This window comes from Pollicipes pollicipes, unplaced genomic scaffold, assembly GCF_011947565.3.
Source record: "Pollicipes pollicipes isolate AB1234 unplaced genomic scaffold, Ppol_2.1 Scaffold_6138;HRSCAF=7277_pilon_pilon_pilon, whole genome shotgun sequence".
NCBI lineage: Eukaryota > Metazoa > Arthropoda > Thecostraca > Pollicipedomorpha > Pollicipedidae > Pollicipes > Pollicipes pollicipes.
In genome coordinates, this window is record NW_023596818.1 from 24152557 (window position 1) to 24161232 (window position 8676).

At 49.7% G+C, this 8676-nt stretch overlaps 1 protein-coding gene across 1 annotated transcript in view; it reads left to right on the forward strand.

Annotated features, from left to right (window-relative positions):
* The first annotated feature begins 1930 nt into the window (after window positions 1-1930).
* LOC119105493 (uncharacterized) overlaps window positions 1931-8676 on the forward strand; it is a 56900-nt gene continuing 50154 nt past the window's right edge. The window contains exon 1 of the mRNA XM_037228958.1: window positions 1931-1999. The gene's annotated coding sequence lies outside the window, so the exon portion shown is untranslated. The remainder of the gene's footprint in view (window positions 2000-8676) is intronic.

Sequence of the window (8676 nt, forward strand, 5' to 3'; positions counted from 1 at the left end):
TATGGACGGAAAGGTAGACTGGCATGCGACCCAAGAACATCTGCATACATGTACTTTTATCATATCAGTGTGTCTTTGTTATAACATGGCAGCATGGGTACAGTGTTTCTTAAATTAATTCCGATTGTAATAGCCCCACTCTGCAACCAGCTGCCGTTGTCTCTCCGGCGATCAATAAATCGTTGGACTGGCATCGCCGCGTGATACCGTGCTGGATTTTGTCATGTGGTGAGTATTCGATACAACACTGCCTTTGCAGGCGAGTGTAATTTACTGCAAACTCTTGGGCAGAGTTCGCCACAATCTTGGTGGCAGGTGAGGCTCGCACCACTTAAACTAATCAAGTAAGTTGCAGCACATAATGAAACTTTACCAAAAATGTTGTAGATGCAGATGTCATCAGTCGTGCTAATTCTTATCATGCAACGCCGTAGGCTTAGCGTCAATCTTCTGGAATGCTGATGTTAACAATAAACACAAGTGAAGACATTTAACAGTCAAGTTACACCAACGCCAATTCACCGTTCGTAGTCTAGACTGAAAACATTTCTGAAGCATGTCCACATGTGCAACCAAGGCCTTTCTTAACGAAGACAATGACCGGCCACACGGGCTTCAACTAATTTAAAATGTAGGCTCGTATCCAACGTATGTTATCGCATCGTTACACGCTGACGACCGTCGGAAGGATCGAGTGTCCAGCACCATCCAAAGTAATTTCATTTAGCAGACTAACCACATGAATCAGCTCGACTTCCTTCTGACGATCCGCGGCCAGTCAGGTGACACTCCCTGAAATGTACATCATGAGGGCTGCGGGACCCACCCTTGAGTCCCGCGGCAGCTCTGCGGGAGCACACAGCCGCAATTCAGAGCGACAGTGGGTGTAGCACCGGGCCAGAGCCGCGGCAGCTCTGCGGAGTGTACACAGCCGAAGCTCAGAACGGCAGCGGGTGTAGCACTGGTCTGGAGCTGGCCTCTGCCGATACGTCAAGCTTTGCTGTGCATCGAGCTCGGCACAGCACTAAAGGGAACGCTCTGACGGACCCGGTTGGCCGGGGTCCTGATGAGAGCTCTGACGGACCCGGCTGGCCGAGCGCCTGGTGAGAGCTCTGACGGACCCGGCTGGCTGGGGTCCTGATGAGAGCTCTGACGGACCCGGCTGGCCGGGTGCCTGGGGAGGGTCGATTTAGTAATGTGTGGACGAGATCAGCAAATATTTGTGGCACAATTAAAGTGGTAAAAGCATAACCATCTCTAAACAATAGACAAGTCTGTGGTAAAATCACATAAGCGCTTATCATTTACGGTAGACGAATTAAACCGTGCTTAGAGTACAACTAGTTTTGCAAAATGAACCACTTTGAAATGTATAAACGCATCAATAAAGCAAGAGAAGCAAAGATGATTTGTGACTAGTTCACAGTCTGTGGACTGAGTGTCGCGATTTCGGTCTATGACCCCCATCACTCAAGCCGCGCCAGCTGCCGGACCGATGCAATCTCAAGAATCTTAAATAATGCCTATCTCACTGCAGGAAAGTGGCGTTCGCTGCTCATGCCAGTCGACGGCCAGCCGCGGCGCAAGGGCATTCACCGCCCAGCAAAACTGCGCCGCGATTTCAGACAGGCGACCGAATTTCGTGGCAGCTGAGACCTCTTTGCATCTGGGCGACAGTTGCAACGACCTCTGGCGCCGACTGGGTGCGGGCCGGCCGGCCGGGACGTCTCTGGGTCAGATGCCGCGTCGGATGGCCGATGGAAGTGGGCCGCCCGCCGTCTGGGCAGTCGGCCGGCGCCTGCTGGCTGCAGCGCGTCCAGTGCGCAGCCGTCGGCGCGCTACGGACCGCTGCCGGCGTCGCCGCCGATCAGTCAGGTGCGGCCGGTCGACGCGCGGGGCACCATCGCGAGCGCCCGGGCCACGACTGAGGCGTCGCGCGCCGCAGAGGTCGCGACAGGAGCTCGGGCGGGGCCGAAGCCGCGGGCGGTGGCGGCACCAGGTCAGTGGCTTCTGCGTGTCCGCCGGCCGGGACGCGGCGGCGGGGCCCAAGTGCAGGGTCGCGGAGTACGCTAAGCACGCCGTGGTTCTGACCAGTTGGGCCTCTCGCCAACTACCGTGATCTTTTTTAGCGACAGGGTATCACAAGGTGCAATTACTCTCCAGATATTTCGCAAGGCTGAGAGGGGGTTTTGGGGCTGTGTGGCCAGTTCTGAAGACCTTGCGCCAGTATGCCACCCATTAAAGCTGAGGATAACGATCAAGTCCATTCGAGGCAGAGTGACTTAGAAAGGAATAGAGTCCAGCTATCCCTATATTGAACACGGCTCCGGCGACGCCAGCGCCCGCTCTGTTTTGAGCAGATTTGGGTCTGCCAGTGATAATGAGGACTCCGCAAAGCTCGCAGGGTTGTTTATTAAAGGTGTGGAGGTCGCAGTGCAAATATTCTGTTAATTTCGATTAAGGTGGGCGTGGCTAACAGGAGCACGTCCTGGCTTCGGGACGAGAGGTGTGGTGCTTTGACCAGCGCATTGGACTCCCAAACGTTCTTGGGTGGTCTGGCCAATATCCAGTCTTGCCTAGCTTTAGCTTGAATGTTAAGTAGGTGGAACAATATCATGGATCATTAACATCAATGCATAAGGAGGGATCACGCGCACTTTCTTGGTCATACGTACGCCCATTGGCCCATAGGACTAATCAGTGATTAGTGGGCTCAGAGGCACGGAGACTGGCACAGTCGTTCTGCGCTCCCGATGTTACCACTGAACGTTACCAAAGCAGCAAGTATTAAGTGGGCAAGTATCTTCACAGAACACTGAGGTTGACTTTGTGACATGTTTCAAAGTTGATGTGCCTCTCCCCTCACGACTGAGCGGTCGTTGTGTCGTTTTGCGCCTCGCGCCGGCTGTGCGGCCGCTGGTGGGCTCTGCGGGGTCGCCTGGCCAAGTCCGAAGGTGACACCCAAGAGATTTGGAATGGACCGACGCAGCTGGAGAACAGGGATCGAGCAGCAGGCCCGGATACCGATCGGAGACTTGGAACCAGCTCTCTGGCGGCCCGGGAAAGTCAGATATGGGCAACAAATCCCGAGAGGAGAACGGAAAGTCGATTGGTGGCTGCCGAATACCTCGGGGGCTAAATGTGAATCGAAGAAGCTCAGCCGTTGCCAGAGGCCATCATTTAGGCAAGAAGGAAATTGGGCTAGGCTGAAAATTGGAAACAGAAACGATGCGAACACAGACTAAAATGAACCGTATAATTCGATTTGGCTGGGACCATAGAACCGATGGGGGATTTAGAGTGGATTCCAGTCGGAAGGACGTGGCTTCTATCTGGTGGTAATTCGTTCTTTTCTGGGCAGTAGTCAGCTTTTAGTCATCCTCGCAAAGCACGCTGCGGCCGTTGGATAATCGGCTCCATGTTAGACGCAGACCGGTCTTATAAATTGGTCCGATATGTAGGCGGTATGAATGGCTCTAACCCCACAAGCATACCATGTGAGTGGCTAAAGGGCAATAACATGGGGCGATCACGTAAATCAGTAGGTCTGAGCCAATGTTTGTTCATTTCAACGTGCGGTTCAATGTTCAGTTTTTTCATGTGTCATTGGAGCCTTACGACGCACTTAGCTGCTGGGGCCATATGGCGTCGCCTGCCTCTCACCCTGGCAGGAAGGGCGGGCATCGCGCGGAGCCGAACCCCGTACCTCTGGTTTCCCAGACGCGCAGTGGTTAACGCAGACGCGTTAACCACTTCACTGCCAGCACTCCCGCTCAATTTGGTCAACACCAAATCCACATTATTCCAAATCCACAGTCCGCATTAGGCCGTAAAAACGCTTTAACTTCAGCCTGGAGTACGTCACCTCCATTGCCCATTTTTCAAGTTCGCTCTATTTCGTAAGCGCAAAATGCTTGAACGAATGATATGAGCACACCGAGGGTGTTCAGTACCTCCTGTCTGTATGTACGGAACGCTGAGTCCGTCTGGTATGCCGCTTCAGCCACGACCTACCATTAGACCATGCGGCTTCAGAACCCCAACAATGGGACTGCGAAAAATTGAAAAGCAATTGATAGGCTTATTGATAGGCCACCCATCGTCAGGTGTCAATATGCTGGCTCTTATCAAACGCATAATCGATGGTGCTACATGTCATGTAAAATTTATAAAAAAAACGCCACGAAAAAGTATTGTTATCCTTGGCCTCATGTATCGCAAATGCGATTGGTCGCATGCGTTTGAAACTACCACCAAACAATATTTTTTGACGATCTCAAAACGTAAGGTCGCAAAAGATAAATGTCACTGTGTTTGCGAACTAGACCCAGGTCAGGTCAAGGCGTATGGGTTCGCAGCCCCATTTCTGAGGGACGGGAACTGCGGGCTGCTCTTGCAAGCGTCACCGCCTAGTCGGTACCAATTGTAAGCCCTGCACAATGTGTTCGATCTCCCGGCCAAATTTACTCGCAGATCGACCGTTAAAGCCGTTGTCTGGACATCTCTGGCGTGACTTGATATGGCCTGTGCCGGTTAGCTGAAGAGACTTCACTTGTTACTGTGAGCTTCATTGCAGGATGGCATTAACAGTGCAGGCAGACTCCTTCTGTCATGACGTCAGAGCAGTATTTTGCCTCGACAAACTACAAGAGAAGAATGTCCACATTAAACTGCATCGTTGCAGGTCGTTTTGGGTCTTTATTTTCTACTTGACTGGCGCGGTACAATAGTCTGTGACAACAGCGGAAACTTACTGCTGCCTCATCAGGTACAAGACAGTACTTGATGAAGCAGCAGTAAGTTATCTCCAGTAAGTGCATACTTCATTAGTTCAACGTCGCACCACGACGTTGAACTAATGAAGCCTATCAACGCGAGGAAGGTAGCAGCGATCCTTACTAGAATATGGAGAACAATTTACCTGGCGTCTCATAAAAATATTCATCGGTGAATTGTGGTATATGGAGAAATCATAGTGTGATGGTGACATTAGTGCATACGGCGCCCATATATGCTGGAGAGGTTTCAATTTTTGGACCCTGTAATGTTTTGTCCGAAACTTTGTCACTTTTAATTTGGCGAGAACGCATGCTCATCCCCGCTGCGGTCGTCCAATTTTCAAGTCCGCTTGGTTGAGGTGATAAAGGCGCCTGAATGAAGAACATTTCCATACCAAAGTCACAATAACCCGACATTGATTTTAAGGGAAGCGGCTTGCAGAAAATGAGGGTATCACTCCCGATTTTCCCGCGATTGTTACAGAATTGATTGACAGTGGGGCTCGCGGAGCAGGTGCGTGCATTTTGCAATGCACACCGGATGTGATTTTCGGCGAGAACATGATGCAACATCGCAAAAGGTCCTCAACGCTGCTATCAAACGTCAACCATTTTCGTGGATCCTGAACACAAGAAATATAGTACATTGCATTGAAACACCGTGCAAAGCGAGTAATTAAGCGACTAACATTATCTGCTAAGATTTAGAACGAGCAAAGACACTGGTATAGGGTCAGGAAGGGTGTGCGGAGAACACAAATTTCAACGTAAAAGTACTCGACAGACCAGTATGAAGGGAATCACGCTCATTGAGTCTATGAATCATTCACTATGGAATCATGAAGCGGATAACCAACATAGGCCCAAAACAGACAGGCATGTGTTTTGTGTTCACGGGCCTATGATTTTGCACTGTCGCGTTCTGCTTGACGCTTATGTCGCCATACAAATCAGGTGAAATAAAACAACTGTATTGGGATTAAGCTCGCTTGTGATGTCCAATGCATCTCGAGATATCTCGTACATAGGTTGCTGTGTCCTTCCCTTTTTCTGTGTTTAAAAAACAGTCACCGTTTGTTCTGTAAAACCACTGTCAAGTAGTTTCAGAACAGGCATGCTCTCTGAACAAAATATGAATGATGAAGACTAGTAGTAGTTGTTGCGTTGCGAGTGGCGGACAGGAATGTTTTCACACGCATAATTGCGGGGACAATCGCGTAGATCAGCAAATTTTAAAAAAGGCTTCTGAATGCACAGTTATACATATATCAAAGCGTTTCGAGAGATGACACAGTGATACACAGGGATGTAAAAGTCTCAGACCGGTAATTTGTAACTGTTCAGGCCTACATGGGTTTGTCCAAGTCCACGCAACTGTTTAAAAAAATCATATATATATATATATATATATATATATATATATATATATATATATATCTCTCTCTCTCTCTCTCTCTCTCTCTCTCTCTCTCTCTTCTCTCTCTCTCTCTCTCTCTCTCTCTCTCTCTCCTACTCTCTCTCTCTCTCCATCTCTTCTCTCTCTCTCCGAGCGCTATGCTCTACATCTACTACTCTCTCTCTGCTCTCTCTCCTCTCTCTCTCTCTTCTCTCTCTCTACACTTTCCTCTCTCTATCCTTCTCTCTCTCTCTCTCTCTCTCTCTCTCTCTCGTCTCTCTCTCCCTCTCTTAAACTCATTCCGAGGCTAGATGCATTGAAATACATGCATACTTTCAACACAACGTTTTTCCAATTACATCAAGTTTGCTTGTCATGCGGGCGCTAGCCCAAAACCCAGCCCCCGTCAGAAGTCAAGTGTAGTGCCGTAAACAAGTCACAAAAGCAAGCACAGCCTGCCACCAAGGGCATACAGACCGTCGAGTTTGTGCTTGGCCGGATGTGCCTCGACAGAGCCAGGCTTATTTTTTAGCTTTGCTCTTGACTAGGAGCGCAAGCCTCCCTCATTACGCGGATAGTCGTGACGCAAGCTCCCCTCGCCGAGTGCACTTAATGCTGGCGGTCAGGGCATAACATTACGGACGCGAGCGTGCAAACAGCACGTGCGTCGGAAGCGTTTCGAAGCTCGTCGATCGTGGTGACGGGCCTCACGCAGCCAGGCCCTTCACAATTGAGGAGGTGGTTGGGATCGATGCGACGCGATTGCTTTGCTGTGTGCGTGTTTGGGAAGGGAGCTCGGCAATTCGTAGCTGCGCACTAACTGACCTTGGTCGGACAATGATTGTAAAGGCCGCTGATCGCTGCTCCCTCCCATACCGAAGGAAATCGTGGATTAAAGAGAAGCGCTGCCCGTCGAGGATTTCACAAAAACCCGCTTTATTGGTAACCGATGGGGCCATTTGTTAGCATTTATACGTGACAGCAAAGTGCGCCAGCGTCATGTGAAGCAATGAATAAGCAATTCATCACGTTCAATTTGGAGCATCAAAAGGCTGGTGAAAGGTGTAGCAATGAATAAGCAGCTCATGACGTTAAATTTGGAGCATCAAAAGACTGGTGAACGGTGCACCCAACACCATTTCTCCTCGGGCATTATGGCGCAAGCTTGCTGGCGGCCAGTCAATCAGCCTGAACAGCCAAATATAGTCGCCGCAAAAATTGGGATAGGGTTCTGGCGCCGCTAACGGGTTATGCCCACCAGTTCGGGGGTTGGTTTATAAAACATGTAAATGGTGCCTTAAATAATCGACCCTCACTTTACCAGGAGGTGTTCACTAAACGACGTTAGTATGCAAACATTGTTATACAGGACATGTTCAAGCAAGTATCGGCACTCGCAACCATAAACACCGTCTCCAAACGCCACGTTGTCTTCAAATATATTCAATGCTTGCTTGATAACGTCATGTAAGAAGATTGGAGGATCGATTAGTTTCAACTCAAGAACTCACTTTGTTTTTTTTGCAACACAAACACAGCGCGGAGAGTTGGGTGTTAATATGCTTGCACTTTCCGATCGCTCTGCGGCGTTGTGCATGACCTCGGCCTCACAGCGCTCGACCCGTCCGATGCCGGGAGGGCCCGAGCCTGCCAGCGAACCGTCACCTGGGTCACGTGACCCCCACGGACTGGTCAGCTGGTCAGGTAGCGATGCAGAAGGACGCAGAGTTCTGTTTCGTGCCAGTGGCCCTGCGCGGGGAATCTGAGCCTCGTGTGTGACGTCTGCAGTCTGCACCCTACCGTTTGCCCTTGGCTTATTTTAAGTTAGCGGTCTGGTGGAGTGAGGATTCATGAAAGATCGCATTAACTGTGTTACTCGTGCACGTGATATCACTCAGAGGCATTTTGCATGATCTGCAGTAGCTGGGAGATCCTTTAGAGCATTTCCATCGTGAAAATGCAAGTTCAAAGACGAGCATACACAACACAGGTCATTTGCGGTTATGAAACCAAATGCAACGCTACCAAATTGTTAATTTATAGCGTAAGTCATTTCATTACCTGGAATTCGCTTGTGTGCCCCAGATTGTGTTTAATTAACGCGTGTAAATTTATTTCATGTCATTAATAAACGAAACTACCAAATTTAGGAGCATTGCTGGTGGTGTGTTAGCAGCTGAGGCATTTAAAACGGAGCATAATGTGCAGTGTTGTTGGCAGTGGCGGGCACCGGTTACGGGTTGGAAGGTGAGCATGCGTCGCAAGGACGGTGTGTGCTGAAGCGTCAGGACTTCAGAATTGTACGAGCATTACAACAGGTTCGTTGAGGTGCGTATTGGTTGCACTGATGTACATGGCCCCGAAGATTCTGTGGAAGATTGTATATGAAGTTTTTGATATTCGTCCCGCGTTTCGAGCGCTAGGACAGAAAAAAACGTAAGGAGCGGAAAATCTCAATTAAGAACACCCCGAAAGTGCAACGTTTAATCTTGAAGCCTGGTT